We start from the raw sequence: 19,455 nt of genomic DNA on the forward strand, positions 1-19,455 counted from the left end.
GGGCAGATGCTCAATGCAGATTAAGAAATGGAAGAGTAATATTCCGCCTAACGTCTCATTTCTCTTTTATTTTTCTTTTGTACACCTGGGTTCAGGTGTACACCTTAGTGGTTAAACCAGCCGTGGGCAAACTAGGGCCCGCGGGCCAGATCTGGCCCGTTTGAAATGAATAAAACTAAAAAAAAAAAAAAAGACCGTACCCTTTTATGTAATGATGTTTATTTTGAATTTATATTAGTTCACACAAACACTCCATCCATGCTTTTGTTCCGGCCCTCCGGTCCAGTTTAAGAACCCATTGTGGCCCTCGAGTCAAAAAGTTTGCCCACCCCTGGGTTAAACAATCATATACTTCACATAGTGTTTCCCTTGATATTTCCAGCACCCCAACTTACACCATACATACTTATTGCAATATTATCTTACCTAATAATAGACAAACATGTAAATTGACCATCCCTTTGCTACACTCACCAGCCAATCAGGAGAGTATGCAAATTAACCCTACAAAGATGGCGGTTAATTTGCAAACGTAGGGGCGAAGTGGCGGAGCGAAGACTGAAGGCTCTGGCCGGAGCAAAGGCCTGGGTCCCGGGTGCCGGAGGAAAACCGGTGCCGGCAGTCAGGGGAAGGGAAGGCCTATTGCACGAATCTCTTCATGCAATGGGCCTCTAGTTCTATATAATAAAAGCCTAATATGCAAATCGACCAATCGGTGGAACAACTGGTCGCTATGATGTGCACTGACCACCAGAGGGTAGATGTTCAACATAGGAGCTGCCCCCAGCCTGCAGGCCCCAGGCCAGCCAAGGTGGGTGCCAGTGGGGGCCCTCTGATCGCCCTGCCAGTTGCCCTGCAGAGGGAGGCGACTGGTGGTGGTGGTGGGGGGCAGGGCTGGCGATTGGGCAGTGCCAGGCCGGCCAAGGCACGCGCCCCCAATCGCCCTGCCGGTTGCCCCACAGATCAGCCCTGATCACTGGCCAGGCTGTGCATGAATTTTGTGCACCAGGCCTCTAGTTGACTATATTTCCTATGCTTTATTTATGTCCCCATTATTATTTTGTAACTGCTAATTTGTACTTCTTAATCCCATCACCTCTTTTACTCCCCCAACCCCTTCCTCTCTGGCAACCACCCCTTCTCTCTCTGTGTCTATGAGTCTGTTTCAATTTTGTTTGTTCATTATAGTTTTAATTTGCACTGCTTTAATTACTAATGAGTGTAAGAATTGATTTGTATATTCATGGTTGTTGTTTATTTTTTGGGGGGAGGGTAAAGTGCCTGTTCAAGCATCTTGATTATTTTGTACAGAGCTGTATTTTTCTTATTTATTTGTGGAAGTTGGTTATTTAAATCCACAAGTAAGCTCTTTGTTGTTATTTATACACAATCTAGGTATCCTATTCTTTGGCATTTTTTTCACTTTTTATGGTATCACTTTTACTTTATGGTTGGTGTTTTTTGTGTTTTGTTAAAAATAAAAAAGGTCTTTTACAACCTAAGGTCATAAATATATTCTCCTATATATCATCGAGAGCTTCATAATGTTCTTTTACATTTAGCCTTGACTTTTTCTTATGCTCAAACTCTTTAATGGTTTATTTTGCAAATGTGCTTCTGAAATACCTAATTTATCATTTTTATGAGGTTCATTAATCTTTGGACTCTCTAAAGATAAAATACATTGAAGGTATTTTCTAAGAGTTTGTTATAAGGTTATGTAATATAGAAAAAGTATGTCAGCAGTCTAATCCAGGACATTGTCTCATTTTTAAAATTACACACACACACACACACACACACACACACACAACCCACACCAAACTTCTAAATTCAAGCTCTGCTTACTTTTATTTTTTATTCTTGCTTGCATATGCTTTTTAACCTAAAGCAATGAGTGAGTGAAATAAAAAATTGTGTTTCCGTTTTGTTCAGTGCCCACATCAACTTAGACTTTGGTGGACTGTAAATTTATGGCATAACCACATAGAGTGAGCTGTTTTGCTTTGAAAGTTATTATTTCAAGAAAAACGACTTCTTAAAAATATTTGTATTTCCTCTCATTTGAAGTATGGATAATATATCAAAAAATCATAAATGTTATAAAGGAAAATAAATCAGGGTAAGATACAAGAGGCTGATAGGGTTACTTTGGATGAGGTTGAAGAAGGCGACTTTGAGGAGGTGACATTTAAGCAGAAACTGAATGAAATGAGGAGTGAGGCCTGAGAAGATCATGGAGAAGGGAATTCGAAGCAGAGGGAGCAGCAACTTCAAATGTCTTACGATAGAAATGATCAAAGGTGTGGCTGGAGTGGAGTGCAGTTGTGAATTTATTCAGGTTCTAGTTATAATTGAAAATGTTTTCAAAGCCAATTCTGTATCTGCTGGTTTTAATTCAATATGATGCACCTTCTATATTGCTGCCCATGTAATCTTTCTCAAGGACTTGTACCAACTCATCAGTAGCCTGTTCATAAGCCTCCTGTTTACTACTTGTTTTAGATTATTTATTGCTGCCTTTATTTATAGTTGGCCTGTCAGTGTGACTATGGAAATCATTAGCCATGATGAATGAAATTAATCCCTGTCGTTGTCGAACTTGGGTATGATACTTAGAGTCTTCTCCTTGAGGAGCCACTGCATCAAAAATACACATCTTCAGTTTGGAATACCTGGCCTTGAGACTATTAATTTTGGGCACATATTTGGAGCCACTTGTTTTTTCTTTCTACACCTTAACAATACTGCATGTTACTTCCTACCAACCATTGTTTGAGCCACTTATTGTACCTCAGGCCCAGCTGTTAAAAGAAAGTGACTATTTATTTTTGTGAGGTACCTCCTCAGGGCCACTCACTGACTTCTAGTGTGCCAAGTAGAAGAATCCCAAACATATCCTTCAGATTTGGTAAAAATATACCTAACTGCTTTTCCATGACATGGAAAAAAAGCAAACAGAAACTAAATTTTACTTATATATTTATTTCTGATACTTTTCTAAAAGGAACTTGAGATAATGAAAATCAAAACAAAATTAAAAATCATAAATAGAATATCAATATTAAAGGAAAATGGGAATACTAATGAGTGAGGGTTACTTAAGTCTGACTACCTGATTTGAACATAAAAGTCTGCACTACAGTACGTTCATAACACCACAGTTTGTCTAGACATATTCACCTATTTAGATGGTTTAGTAGTTATAAAAATGTAGTTAAGCCACCTAATCAATAGCTTACTCAGCATTTTTCACCTTAATTTCTACTGTGTTGATCAGACACCATTTGACTGATACAGCTACTATTTATTGAGCACCTACTATGTGTCAGACATCAAACACAAAGACAAACCTTTAAGAATATGACTCAGTAGGAATTGTATAAATGAGGAAATGAATTTATAGGATTTTGCAGATGAAGACAATGAGGTGAGATAGGCTGAATGACATGCAAAGGCCCACACAGCCAGTGAGGTAAAGTCCGGATTTCAGTGGAGATCGGAGTAAATTTAAAGTCTCTTTCTACTATCGCATCCTGTTTTACCTGTTTCAAAGAAGTTTTACTTAAATATGCATGTGGCATTTTTACTATAGCTTACAAATTATGTTTTTATTCCTATGTGCATTTGAAAAGAAACTTTAAAGACTTAAGAATAGCTACTTTTTCTTTAGTCCGTTTCTGTTCTGCTTGTTTGTTTTTTAAATTCAATTGTTGATAGGTATGTATTTATTGCCATTTAGTATTCATATTTTTAATCTTTTTCTTTTTCTTCTTCATGAAGCCCCTTTAACATTTCTTGTACTACTGGTTTGGTGTTTATAAACTCCTTTAGTTTTTCCTTGCCTGGGAAGGTCTTGATTTCTCCTTCAATTTCTTTTTAAATCTTTATTGTTTAAAGTATTACAGATGGCCCCTTTTTTCCCATTTGACCCCTTCTAGCCTACATGCCCTCCCCCACCTCCCCTGCAACCCCAGGCATTCACCACCCTATTGTCTGTGTCCATGGGTTATGCATATATGCATACAAGTTCTTTGGTTAATCTCTTCCCATGCACCCATCCACCCCTGCCTTCCCTCTGAGATTGGACAGTCTGTTGGATCTCCTTTAATTTTAAATGAGAGCCTTGGTGGGTACAGTAGTCTTGGTTTTATAGGTCCTTGCTTTTTAATACTTTGAATATTTCTTACCAGTTCCTTCTGACCTGCAATATTTCTTTTGAGAAATCAGTTGACAGTCATGAGAGCTCCCTTTTTGGTAACTAACTGCTTTTTTCTTGCTGCTTTTAAGATTATCTCTATGTCTTTAACCTTTAGCATTTTAATTATGGTATGTCTTAGTGTGGAACTCTTTGGGTTCATCTTAGTTGGGGACCCTCTATGCTTCCTGGGCTTATATGTCTATTTTCTTAAGCAGAATAGGGAAATTTTTTGTCATTATTTTTTACACAGGTTTTCAATTTCTTGCTCTCGGCTTTTCTCCTTCTGGCACCCCCATGATGTGAATGTTATTATACTGGAAGTTGTCCCAGAGCTCCTTATACTATCCTTATTTTTTGGATTCTTTTTTCTTTTTTGCTGTTCTGATTGGGTGTTTTCTGCTTCCGTATCTTCCAAATCTCTGATTTGACCCTATGCTTCATTTACTCCACTGTTGATTCCCTATAATGTATTTTTCATTTCAGTTCATGTATTTTTCATTTCTGAGAGTTTTTTTTTATTTTTTTTTTTTATTTTTCGCTAAAAGTATTACAAAGGGTATTACATAAGTGTCCTTTTCTGAGAGTTTTTTAAAACATATTTTCTATCTCCATTTTCATGTTTCCTATCTTTTTGTTGAAGTTATCACTAAGTTAATCTATTTTTCCCCTAAGTTCATTGAGCATCCTTATAACCAGTATTTTGAACTCTGCATTGAGTAGATAGCTGTCTCCATCTTGTTTAGTTCTTTTTCTGGAGTTTTGTTCTTTCGTTTGGGACATGTTTCTTTGTCTCCTCATTTTGTCAGCCTTCCTGTGTTTGTTTCTATGTATTAGGTAGAGATGCTATGTCTCCCAGGCTTGGTAGAGTGGCCTAATGTAGTAGGTATCCTGAAGGGTCCATTGGCACAGCTTCCCTGATCTTCCAAGGTGGGCACTGAAGGTCCTCCCCCCCACCCTGTGTGAGCTGTGTACACTCCCCAGTTGTAGTGAAGCCTTGATTGGAAGGGATTTACTCCCAGGTTGATATGCTGCAAGGATTGTCTGCAACCACCATGGAACAGAGCAGAACTTACTTCAGTGAGGCTCTGGTGTCTGCTGAGTCTGCCCCTTGAGTATGTTGCTTGTGGAAGTGGGTGGGTGGTGCCTCTGATAGGGGCAGAAATAGAATGTTGGGGAACCAGCTAGAACTGTAAGAAATATTAATCATGCTCTGTTAACTGTGATTGTTTTATTTTGATTAAAGAAGGCACATTCTAACCTTGCTGGCAGTTGCCTGTGGGACCTGGGAACTGTAGTGCATCCTCCCCATTTGGAGCTGCCTATTATCATGGAAAGATTTGCAACTTTGTTGCAGAAACCAGAGCCACCAGCCCTTTGAAGACCCCAGTGCTTGCATATCACTAAGCCCTTTGAAGACCCCAGCCCTTTAGCATATCTATAAATTGCCCATTTGCCCTTTTGCCTACTTTCCCACATAATCTTTGTTCTTCTACCCAATATAAGCAGCTGGTTTATGGTGGGGTGCAGAAAAGATTTTTGTGGATAACCTGCTTCTCTCCCATACTGCCGGCAGTATTGGAATAAATGCTCATATATGATTCACCCCTATCTCTGCTTAATTGGCTCAAGTAGAGATAGGCAGCACAGATCCATTGTTTGTCCAGTTACACTTCAGTGTGGTATAAAGCTGTCCACTGGGTGCACTGGCTCTGGAGCCTCTTGGGGGGTGCCGGCCAAGGTCACCTTCCACTGGTGTTCTGCTCACAGCCACCCAGCATGGGCTACAACAAAGGTTCTCAACGTTGGCTGCACATTAGAATCACCTGGGAATCTTTTTAAAATTCTGATTTCTGGGCCTCATCCTCCAGAAATTCTGTTTCTTTGTTACTAATGTTGTGGCCCCACCCCATAACAAAGAAACAGAATTTCCGGAGGATGAGGCCCAGAAATCAGGAATTTAAAAAGATTCCCAGGTGATTCTAATGTGCAGCCAAGGTTGAGAACCACTGAGCTACAATGTGATCTTCAGATGGCTGCTGCTTGTGCTTGGCTTGAGAGTGCTCAGGAGAGGCCAAGCTGCAAATCAAAGTCAACTGTTGCTAGTGTTGGGTCTAAACCACATAGAGGTTTGGGGCACACCGAGGCCAGATGTTGCTTGTTTGAGAAATTTTAGGAAAGTCTGAAGCATGAGCCAAGACAAGCTGTTTTTATGGAAAAGCCACTGGAAACTGTTGAGTGGGCCCACAAGTTGGTTGGAGTGGGGTCTCAAGGAATAACCAGGGCAGGGGAAACAGTGATAGATAGGTTAATGGAGATTCATATATGACCACTGCCTGCTAGCTCTGTGAGGTGGAGGGCTTAGAAAAGGATCAATGGCCTTTGCCAGTACTTTTGTCTGGGAAAAAGCTGCCTCTACAGCTTGTGCTCTGATGCCAGACAATTCAGTTCCTCCCCATATGTCCCTGGTGCCTTTCAAACTGCTACTCTAGCACTGGATGTCATAGTGAGTGAGACTGTGTCAGTCTGTGTGTGTGCCCTTTAATAGCAACACCTGGGACTTCAGCTGCCTCCCATCTCACTGAGCCACACTCCCTGCTGGTTTTCACAGCCAGATGCTATGTGGACTTCTCTTCCAGGCACTGAAACACTGAGGTGGGTGGGCTGGTGTGGGGCTGTGATCCCCTTCTTCTCAGGGGGACCCCTGCAGCTGAGATTTCCCTCCTGATTTTTGTCTGATACACATGCTTGTTTCTCTCTCACCCTTCCTACTAGTCTTCCAGCTGGCTTCTTCTTTTTATCTTTAATATAGGACGTTTGTTCAGCTAGATTTCAGGCAGTTCTGATCGATGGTTCTGTAGTAGTTGTAATTTTAATGTGGTTGTGAGAGGATGTGAGTAATGCATTTACCTACACCACCATCTTGACCGGAAGCCCTAGAATGGTTTAAAGAGCTGTCACCCTCCCCTCCAGAGAGGGCCAGAAACCTAATCTCTCTAATGTAAACCAGAAGAAAGGGAAGAGAATGGGAAAGCTTCTGGGTTCTTACCCTTTGGAATGTAAATAACATGCCTGCAGGGAGAAGATAAGACTGCTTACTGTCCCTGGGTTTACAATGCTTGGAATGCCTCTGTGTCTCATCCACCTTTGAAATCTAAACATATACTTTTAGAAAGGTAAATCTCTCAGGAGTTCTCTCATTATCTATTCCGTCATCATTTAACTTCTAAGGCAGCATGTCATCTCAGTGTTCAGTAAAATTTGTTTAGAAAGCCCTAACCATGCAGAAACATGAAAATACTCATTTCCTGATGGTAACATCTTCAGTGGAACTTTTTCTGCCCCCCTCCCGTGGGAAGCCCATGTGACCTCGCTTATAAGAATTTTTACCTGAAATTGTTTTGCTTTTGCTTCTTCCAAGTGCCTCAGGGATATTACTGGGCAAGGAATATTTTTTTTATGTTAAATTATTAGATTGGGATTTCTATAAAAAAAGAGCTAGTATATATATATTTTTCATACTTTTATGATTTCTCATCAAAGACACTTTTGTTACCTTGTGGGAGAAAACATTTTGAGCAGAAGGAATAGTAAATGCAAAACTTGATGAGAATATTAGAATGACAATGTGGCTAGAGGGGGAGTAAGTGATGGGCAGGATGGCAAGAATGACATTAGAGAGGTAGTGGGAGGGTAGGCACATCCTGTGGAGCTTCATAGGCTACAGTAAAGGCTTTGGATTTTACTCCAAGTGATATGGAAACCCCTGGGGAGCTTGTTATAGAGGAGGGGCATGATCTGACATTTGATTTAAATGGGTCCCTTTCACTGTTGTATTAAGAATGGGTTGTATAGATGGATAACTGGTCGGATTATCATGTTCAATTCAAGATTTAATTCAAAACTCCCTTCAACCTGGCCTCCCAGAGAGAAGATGAATGACTTCTTTTATAGCTCCATGGAAACCAAATACTTAAGGCAATCAGCTCTGGTAGAATAGATCACTCGTCTGCCACATTAAATAATAACAACTAGAAGCCTTATACCCCCAAAGTCCTGGAGGAGAGGCTGATGTGCTCCTAACTGAAGAATGCCAATGTGGAGGAGGAGGAGTGACAGCCAAGTTTCTGCCATGACATAATTGCTATCATTTGATCCCTCTGTAATCACACCAAGATAGAGATTGGTGCTTCCCTAGTTAGGTAGCTTAAAAGCCCTATAACCCAGTGGCTGGAGTTTGATCCCGTTAGATCCTTGTTCATTATCTCAAGATTTAATTGAGCAAAGGGGAACTCTCACACACACTCTTTTCACTATAAAATTCCCTGAATAAACCCTGTTCTGGAAGGCCCGGTGTCTGATTATTTGCTCTTGTTTTCATGACAAGGGGCTAGAGGGCAGCATAGAGGTGGAGTATGGGTAGGATCAGGGAGACCAATAACGTAGCTATTGAAATTACCCAAGTGAGAGACGATGGCTTCTTTGACCAAGATGGTGGGGCAGAGGTGGTGAGAAGCAACCAGACTTGAGCTATATTTTGAAGGATGAGCTGATAGAATTTGCTGATGGATTGAACATGAGAAAAAGAGAAGAGTTATAATGTTTTCATGGTTCTTGTTGTTCCCAACTGGAAGAATTGATGTGGGATGCATATGTACACTCAGTAAATGTGCTGGGTGAAGTAATGAGGGAAAAGTGAATCTAAGGTTTTAAAAGAATGTGCATAAACACAAGATCTTGTACCATCAATATGCTTTTAATAACTCAACTATTAGCTCTAGGAAGGCAGAGACTGTTTTGTTCACCACTGTATATAATGCAGCCTATCTCTGTCTCTCTCTCTGCCTGTGTCTGTCACTCTCTCTCTGTATATACGATGTATATGTGTGTATGTACGATGTATATGTGTGTATGTATGATGTATATGTGTGTATGTATTTTAAGTGAATGATGACTGTAGGAATGAAGCGATGGATGGATGTGACATGCTTTGCTTTGCTTTTTAGGTGCCACAGAAATGCTACAATGAATACTGGTTGCTGTATCTTGGTGCCAGTGTAAATCACTTTTTGGGGTTGAGGGAGAGTTACCCTTTATGCTTATGAGCTTACCACAACATTATGACTCATTGAGATTAATTTTTAGATATTCAGCAGAACAAATCTTTTTTTCATCCAGAGGAACTTTATTGTGCAAATGCTGCAAGAACTGCAAATTATCACTCTGGTTTTGTGACCTCCTGATAATAATCCTTTACCTTTTAAAAAAAATTGCTTAGCATGTCTGAATATTTCACAATTGTACAAGGTAGGCAGGGTAGGCATTATTAATCATTATTTTAGCTAAGAAAGATCTGAGATAAGAAGAATAAATAACTTGCCCTAGCTAACAGAAGTAGTAAGCGGTGATGCCAGGATTTAAATTGAGTCTATAGCTTATTCAGCTAAACAATTCTGCCTCTCAGCCCATTGTAGCAGTGGTAGTTGCATCAGCGTCTAAGACTAAGTACTTTGTATTGGCACAGAGAGCTGTGACATACTCAGGGTGATGATATAGCAGAGGACAGAGGTTTGAATTCTATTCTTCGAATTCTTTTAAAAATATGTTATTCATTTCAGAGAGGAAGGGAGAGGGAGAGAGAGATAGAAACATCAATGATGAGAGAGAATCACTAATCATCTGCCTCCTGCATGACCCACTCTGGGCATTGAGCCCACAACTGGGGCATATGCCCTAACCAGGGCATGTGAATTGAACTGTGACCTCCTGGTTATAGGTCTACGCTCAACTACTGAGCCATGCCAGCCGGACATGGAATTCTTTAATAAGCTATTTTGTCCACTTCTCTGAGACTCAGTTTCCTTTAGGTACAAATCTAAACTCTAAAATCTCAAAAGTTTATTGTGATAATTGAATAAGATGGTATATTAAATACATAGTATGGTGCTTGCCTTAGAGTAAGTACCAAGAAGATAATTGTACCTGCTATTATTATGTGCTCAAGTGCTCTCCATTGTCATTCTGGTGCTGTTTCTCTCATGCACTCAATACCAATATCTGGGTCTCTCTCTCTCTCTCTCTCTCTCTCTCTGTATGCGTATATATGTATATATGTATATATGTATATGTATGTATATATGTGTCTATTTGATCTGCCCCACACATTACTCATTTCTATTATTTCCTTTTATCTCTCCTTAACCTTGCATGGTATATTAATATACTGTGTATCCACTGATTCTTTCTATTTCCATAGACATTATCTGTTAATAACACTTCAAAATTCTGAGGGATTTTCAAGAAAAACACAGTATTGACTACTTTCCCCCTGACTGAATTTTTATTTATTTACTTTTATCTGTTTGCAGTTATTGACTGATTAATTTAGTATGAGGTTCCTGAAACAAATAATATATCTAATCTTAAGTGGTCCATAAGTCATCTGCTTTTTATTCTGAGCTCTGTAGCATGACCCACTTGGAGCTGAAAATTTTGCATATGGTGGACTTACTTAATTTGGATAGTTTCCCCATCAACTTTGACAATACTGTCCATATCTTCTCAGTTCAATTAAAAAACAATTATTGATCCCCTACTGTGTCATTTTGTTTTTCATTCACCTGCAGTTAACAAAGACCTCAATATTGTACTTGATGAAATAGGTTTTATCCCACCCCCTCCCCCTCCCGCTCTTCAAAACAAGAAGTCCAGAGAGAAGCATGCCAGGACTAGTGTAGTGCCTCTATTTCATCAATTTCCCAGCTTTATACTCTTTCTATTTCACACTTCATAACATGTGGTCTTTTCTTCATGCCTGTCATCTCATGATAGCAAGATATAGCACTACTCTAGCCTCACATGCAAATTGCAGGTGAAGTGCAATAAATAAGGAGAAAAATAATGGGCAGCATTAAATGAGGATAATAAAATTTTTTTTAGATATAGTGTTCAGAACCAAGTCCGAGTCACATCGCCCCTTTCCCTGCAAGGCAGCCTAAGAAAGTGACTATTTAAGCAGGAACAAACCCCAGAAAAATGGATTTGGGGTTATATTTGTTACACCTATGTTGTGCTTAACACCGGGACAACAAATATTCTTCCTTTTTCAACAGTCTAATAAGGGAGAAAGACATGGAAGGAAATGATTATGAAAAGATGTAATAATATTGATAGATTGATAATAGTTGAAATGTGGTGTAATGGAAACACAAAGAGAGGAGGGGAGGGACTAACTCAGCCTTCAATTTAATTCAACTAGCAGTTATTGAATACTTTAAATAGTCTTGGAGATGCAAAGAAGGATAAACCAAATTTCTTTAATTTGGGAGTGTATTAGTTTTCTAGGGCTACCATAAACAAAATACCACAGCCTGGGTGGCTCAAGCAACAGAAATTTATTTACTTACAGTTCTAGAGCCCAGAAGTCCAAGGTTAAGTTACCAGCAGGGTTGGTGCCTGGGAAGGCTCTGCCCTGGGATTGACAGCTACCTTCTGGCCCTGTGCTCACATGACCTCTGCTTTTGTGCTCAGGGGAGAACAAGCTCCTTAGTCTCTCATCTTCTAAGGACACCAATCCTATTGAATCAGGGCCCCACCTTACGACTTTGTTTAACCTTCATTACTTCCTTAGAAGCCCCATCTCCAAATATAACCCTACGTGGGAGTTAGGCTTCAACGTATGGATTTTGGGAGGACACAAATATTCAGTCCATAGCAGGGAGTTTATCATATACTAGCCCAACTTCTCCTCTTGGTAGTTTTTTCTTTTTCTTTTAAAAAAAATATTTTTATTGATTTCATAGAGGAAGGGAGAGAGATAGAAACATCAGTGATGAGAGAGAATCATTGATTGGTGTAGGGAATGGCTATAGGGTTAAACCTCAGACTGACCTGTTGGCAAAGCGACAAACAAGTCCCAGCTTAGAGGGCACAGCCCTCTTAGCATAATTAGGCTTGACCTTATGACCTCCCTAGATCTTATCTGGGTAGCTAGTGGGCTGAGGGAGATGCAGCAAGTGCTGCCAAAACAAATGAAACTCACAAGAACATTGTAACTATGGTGACCACTACCTTGTTTACCTCTGGCTATAAAATAAAGGCTCAGCTTGCTGTCTGGATCTCTCTCTGTGGCCTCAGCCAGGCACAGGAAGATCCACCTAGACCCAGCTTATTCTCTTTGTCTGTCTTTTCTACATCCTTCACCGCCCCATCTCAGGCTCACCGAACCCTTGGCTGAGCTGGCCCGGCACAGATCGGCTGCCTCTTGCACGCCCGCTACTGGGGGCTGAGCTCGCAACCCTGGCATGTACCTTTGACCAGAATCGAACCTGGGACCCTTTAGTCTGCAGGCTTACACTCTATCCACTGAGCCAAACCAGCTAGAGCCTCCTCTTAGTGGTTTTCATCAACTTTTCGTGGCTGAGTATGGCTTGGAAAAGTGAAGACAGTAGAGTTATTGAAGGTAACAATCACGGAATATTCTTTCTGGTCTAAGTAAACAAAATACAACCATGAAAAAATGGCCCCTCCCATCTCTGGCCGCCCCCATCCCAGCTGCTTAAGGCCTGCCCCCACTCCCACAGCAGTGCTGTGACATGGATTGCAAGGTGGGCAGAGTCAGACTTCAGCACAATAGACATCACCCAGAAAACTAAGCTCTTTCTTGCCCAATATAATGTTTTCTTGTTTTCTCTTTCCTTGTAAAAACAAGTTTTGTCACAACTGTCAATACACCCGAAAGAAAAGAAAAATCTGTTTTTCCCCTCAACTATATTCTTTTCTGTCCTCTATTTATTTTGGCAAGCATCCTGACACATGTAAATGGAGTATATAATCAACTTGAGAAATGACCTTAATATCTATCTATTCCACAGCCTTTCTGTCTCCATGTATGCTGGATTTTCTATCTGTGTAACTTTCATAGGAACCTGAGTCCAAATAAAATAACTGCTGTTTCTGTATGAATAGTAAAGTTTAGGAATAGAAGAAGCTGCTGAAAGAAAAATATATTTGGGTGGTTCTTTGAAAAACTACTCTTCATTTTCTGGTAGAGGCACCACCAAAAATTAAAACAGAGTATGCTCGCTGGCATGCCTGAGTGGTTACATGTCAACCTATGAACCAGAAGGTCATGGGTTATCAAATGCCTGGGTTGCGAGCTTGATCCCCTGTGGGGATGTGTGCAGGAGGCAGCCGATCAATGATTCTCTCTCATCATTGATGTTTCTATCGCTCTCTCCCTCTCCCTTCTTCTCTGAAATAAATAAAAAGATATTTAAAAAATTACAACAGAGCCAAACAAAATAACCAAAGCACAAACAAATGAAACTATAAAATCCCAACTCCCCCTCCCAAATAAAAACGTAACCACCAGCATCATCAGCAACAAACCTTACAAATAAATATAAACTACAACATAGCTAATCCTATTCTTAGCTTTTAGAAGCGGGAATGTAAATTGCAAGACTCTATAAAGAGCAGGCAACTGGAGCTTCTCTTCAGGATCTTCTAACAGGGAACAATTATGAAGAAATTGGAGCCGAGACAAGGTAGATGCATCAACATATTAAACCATGAAGGATGCTTCTGTAAAATAATTTAAAACACCTACAAATACTTGATAGAACAGCAACAACAATTTTAAATGCACAAGTGAGCTCAGAAGTCAGGGAACTGTCTGATGGGCTGAAACAGAGGAGTTGGAAGTCAGAGCTGTAGGTGGTTGCCTGTATGATGCTGTCCCTGAGGCATTTGCGGATGTTGGTAATCCTCTTTCAGTGACCTCAGCGGCGCAGGAGAAAAATCCCTGCACTCATTCAGGTGGAAGGGCTCACTGAGAACCCACATAAATCCGACGTTAACTCTATGATTAATGGAAGAGCAGCGTTGGGAAAATGGATGTCTCCCTGTCAACTAGGAAAGATAACAAGGCAAATTGTGTCTCAGCTTAGGCTCTGAGGGAAAACAATAGAAATATCTGCATTGAGAATTGATAACGATAAAGGCTTACCCTCATATAAATTTCAGGTTAGAATTTGTGTCATTTTGTGATCTGAGCAATCTAGAGCTGTGAAAAGAAAAGAAAACAACACTACACCTTCCAGTAGTTCCAGTTTGCTTGTACTCTGGGGTGACTGGCAGAAGCAAAAGCTTGTCACCCTTCCTCCAATGCAGCTTCTTCAACTCAGACCTCAGAGTTCCCTCAGCAAAGACTTCAATAAAACACGAATTAGGAATCCAAATTATAAAAAACATGATATATATGTCGCCAGGAGTAAAGCTCAGCAGAACATGTCCTCAAGCTCCTCAGATGATGTTTGAAATGTTTAAATAATGAATGGATTCTCTAAAGTTATGAAAGGAACAAGATACAGTTTAAAAACAAAAAGGTGAGACAGGTTAGAAGATCCAAAAAATACAAAATAGAAATTCTAAAGATGAAAATACAATAATGGAAATAAAAAAGCAAATTGAGATTAATGCAAAAGAAGATGAACTTGCAGAAATGATCACAAAGAGATGACAAGCATGAAAGAGGTTAAGAGACGTGGAGATAATAATGAGAAAGTAGGGCATTTTCATTGGAATTCCAAAAGAAGAGACTAGAAATAATGTGGTAGAAGCAATTTGCAAGACCTGAATAAGAATTTTCCAGAATTTATGAAAACATAACTCTCTGTTTCAGGAAGCACAGAAAACCCAACCAACGATCCAGAGTGGACTTTCTTCATCACTGCAGCATTTCTCTAGCAACACGATAAAGCAACAAATGAGATTTACTTACTGAATACTAAAAAATTGTGGAATGTTTTGAAAAAAAAAATCCCAACCAAGAAAAATGATCACAGAGAAAAAAGCAGGGAATTTAATGGGCCAAGCATCCAATTTAAAAAGTTAGAAAAAGACAAAATAAATTTAAGTGGGGAAGAAGGAAATAATAAAATGGCAAAGATATTGAAAGCGAAAACAAACAGAATAAACAGAAGATTAAGGTAAGTCAGCTTCTGGCCAGTTGGAGGAGAGCGAGCGAGAGTTAGAAACATAATTAGGAATGAAAAATGGGAACTACTATAAATGCATCAGTGTTTGATAGGCTAAAAGCAAAGCAAAGAGCAAGCTTCTGTGTAAACGGCTTAAGTGTAGATGCTGAGGTGAACTTATGGTCCTGTCTCCTTGAGAGCAATGAAGTTAAGATAGATGTGGAATATTGTGTCTATTCGCCTGGGTCCTAAATAGAGGCTGCCCCTCTGTGTCACAGTGACAGATTCTCCAGGAAAGAGTGGGATACCTCATTCTTGTTGATATAATTTCAGAAGCAGGCTCTGATCATCTAGGATTTTAGAGCAGAGCTTCTCAGTGAATAAGAAAGCAGTAGTCATTTAAAGAGGGGAGTTATTATGACACTTTATAGCTGCAGCATGTCCTTGGGAGAAATACTGTTTCCTATTAAGTTTGCAGCTGCCTTTATCTGGGTCTATTTTTCCAGCCTGGTGAATGACAGGACAAATTTGTGGTGCCCAAGTATATTGTTTTACTCTCTCACCTCAAATCTGGTCTCAGGGCCTCTGTTCATCATTTGAAATTTCAAGGAGAATCGAGGAAATCCCAGAATACTGAATATAGTGTTTTCAAAAAGAGTAGTTCCCAGAAACTGGTAGACTTGATGTTGCTCCAATATTCTGACTTAGATTAGAAATCATTGGTATTCTTTTCTCATAGGTTTTTTTTTTTTAAGTTGGTAGATCCAGAAAATTATACCTCATCCTTGTAATGTGCTTTTAAGTGTATAAATTGCTTTAATTTTGATTATCTGATTTGATTCTCACTATGTGCTTCTTAATTTTCATATTAGGAATTGTGTCAAGAAGCGCTAAGTAACTTACTCAGGGTCATATAGCAGATGTATTTGTCATTAAACGCTTTGGTTTGTTTATTGCTCCATGCTGCCTCCAAATTCAAAGAATTCCTGGAATTATTAGACATTTGGGAAAACAATGGCAAGGATGGAGGTTTGATTTGTTTCAAAATCATTCTTCTCCCCTCCCCAAATGAAAATTCCTAAGCTTTCTCCAATCCTTGGGATTTAACCATATTCATAGTTTTTGTTTGGGAAATTTTAAGCATCCAATTTTCACAGGAATGGTTAGGGCATGAGTGAGGGAACACAAATAAATAATGAAATGTGTATTAGATTTCTAGGGCTGCTGTAACAAATTATACAGACTGGGCAGCTTCAGTTACGGAAATTAATTTTCTCACAAATTTAGAGGCTGCAAGTCCAAAATCAAGGTGTTGGCAAGGTTTATTTCTTCTGAATATCCTCCTTGGGTTGCAGATGGCTATTTTCTCTCTTTGTCTTCACATAGTCTTTCCTTTGTGTGTATCTATGTCCTAATCTCCTGTTCTTATAAGGACACAGTCATATTGGATTAGGGCCCAAATTAATGACCTCCTTTAACTTAAATACCTCTTCGTCTCCAAATACAATTCCTGTTTTGAGGTACTGGGAGTAAGGACTTCAAAATAAGAATCTGTGAGGGGGGGGGGGATACAATTCACCCCATAACAAATATATTGTTCATCATTGTATTTCTGGAGTCGATCATAGTTTCTAGAACTTAGTATTTGTGGAATCTATCTATCTATCTATCTATCTATCTATCTATCTATCTAATCTATGGCTAATATGCAGAGTGTCCCCTTGGGAGTTCAACTGTGAGACCAGGAGTTCGATTGCTCACTATGTTGTGCACTGACCACCAGGGGGGTGGTGCAGAATATGGCAGGCGACCAGTGGTGGTGGTGGGGTGCTGAGAGAGCAAGGGAAGGAGGAGGTGGGGAGACAGGGAACCTGACTGCCAGCCAGACCTAGGGACCCTACCTGTGCATGAATTTTGTGCACCGGGCCTCTAGTTAAAAAATAAAGAGCCTCAGCTAGTTTTTAAAAAAATATATTTTTATTGATTTCAGAGAGGAAGGGAGAGGGAGAGAGAGAGATAGAAACATTAATGATGAGAGAGAATCATTGATTGGCTGCCTCCTGCATGCCCCCCCACTGAGGATCGAGCCTGCAACCCAGGCACGTGCCCTTGACTGGAATCGAACCTGGGACCTTTCAGTCCTCAAGCCAATGCTTTATCCACTGAGCCAAACCAGCTAGGGCCTCTACCCAGTTTTTCTCTGTGGTTAGAGCATTATCTTGCAGACTGAAGGATCCTGGGTTTGATGCCAGTTAAGGGCATGTACCTAGGTTTCAGGCTTAATCCTCAGACCTGGTTAGGATGCCTGTGGGAGACAACCAGTTGATGTCTCTCTCTCACATTGATGTTTCTCTCTGTCTCTCCCCCTCTCTTCCACTCTGTTTAAAAATCATTGAAAAAAAGTCCTCTGGTGAGGATTAACAAAACAAACAAACAAAATAAACAAAAGTTAAATTATCAGGATAGGAGAAGTTTGAAGGCTTAAAATATGAGAGTTGTAGGATTACTTAGGCAACTAGTCAGTTGGGTGGCAGATTAACACTTCTAATTTGATATGAGAAGAAAAAGGTGAAGTAATAACATTTTAAATTTTTTTACCTTCATTTAACAGATTTTTATTTTATTTATTTTTATTTTTTAAAATCTTTATTGTTGAGAGTATTACAGATGTCCCTCCTCCTTTTTTCCCCCCCTTCCATTGTCCCCCTCCATCCAGTTTCCACTCCATCCCAGGCCTTCACTGTCTGTGCCCATAGGTAAGATCTTTGGTTAATCTCTTCCCACACCCCCTCCCCTTTTCCTTCTGAGATTCTTCAGTCTGTTCCATGTTTCCATGTCTCTGATTCTGTTTTATTCACCAGTTTTGTTCATTAGATTTCTTGCGCATTTATTTAGATTTTATTGTTGTTAGATATGTATTTGTTGCTATTTCGTTGTTCAAATTTTTATCTTTTTTTCTCCTCCTCCTCCTCCTCCTCTTCCTCCTCCTCCTCCTCCTCCTCCTTCTTCAAATAATACCCTTCAACATTTCATATAATGCTGGTTTGGTGGTGATGTACTCCTTTAGTTTTTTCTTATCTGTGAAGTTCTTTATCTGACCCTCAATTCTAAATGAGAACTTTGCTGGGTAGAGTAATTTTGGTTGTAGGTTCTTAATATTCATCACTTTGGATATTTCTTGCCACTCACTTCTGGCCTGCAAAGTTTCTGTTGAGAAATCAGCTGACAGTTGTATGGGCGCTCCCTTGTAGGTAACTAACTGCTTTTAAGATTCTCTCTTGTCTTTAACCCTTAGCATTTTAATTATGATGTGTCTTGCTGTGGGCATCTTTGAGTTCCTCTTGTTTGGGCTCTCTGTGCTTCTTGGACTTGTAAGTCTATTTCTTTCACCAGGTAGGGGAAGTTTTCTGTCATTCTTTCTTTCTTTTTTTAACACGTTAATTGCCCTGTCAGTCACTGGTGACTGACACTATACTTTCTGTCTGGAAGACAAAACAGGCTGGGCACTTAACGTGTTAAAAAGTATGTTTTTATTGATTTCAGAGAGGAAGGGAGAGAGAGAAACATCAATGATGAGAAAGAATCATTGATTGGATGCCTCTGCACTCCTCCTATTGGGATGGAGACCAGGAATCGAACTATGACCTCCTGGTTCATGGGTTGACGCTCAACCACTGAGCTATGCTGGCTGGGCCTGTCATTATTTCTTCAAATAGGTTTTCAATATCTTGCTCTCTTTCATCTCCTTCTGGCACCCCCATACATGTGAATGTTGGTATGCTTGAAGTTATCCCAGAGGCTCCTTACATTTTCTTCATATTTTTGGATTCTTTTTTCTTTTTGCTCTTCTGATTTTTTTTTTCTGCTTCATATTCCAAATTGTTGACTTGATTCTCAGAATACTCTACTCTACTGTGGAATCCCTGTAATTTGTTCTTTATTTCAGTTAGTGTATCCTTTATTTCTGACTGGTCCTTTTTCATGTCTTTGACATTCTCACTAAGAACCTTGAAAGTCTCATCAAGATCCTTGAGTAACCTTATAACCATGGATTTTAACTCTGTATCCAGTAGTTTGCTTGCTTCCATTTTTTCATTTGTAAAATGTTTCTTTGTCTCCGCATTTTGGCTGCTTCCCTGTGTTTGTTTCTATGTATTAGGTAGAGCTACTATGGCTCTTGGAATTGGTCATGTAGCCTTGTGTAGTAGGTGTTCTATAGGGCCCAGTGGCTCAGCCTCCCAAGTCTAGGTGGGCCCCTGTGTGGGTGGTGTGCACAGT

Source organism: Myotis lucifugus, unplaced genomic scaffold, assembly GCF_000147115.1.
Source record: "Myotis lucifugus unplaced genomic scaffold, Myoluc2.0 scaffold_106, whole genome shotgun sequence".
NCBI lineage: Eukaryota > Metazoa > Chordata > Mammalia > Chiroptera > Vespertilionidae > Myotis > Myotis lucifugus.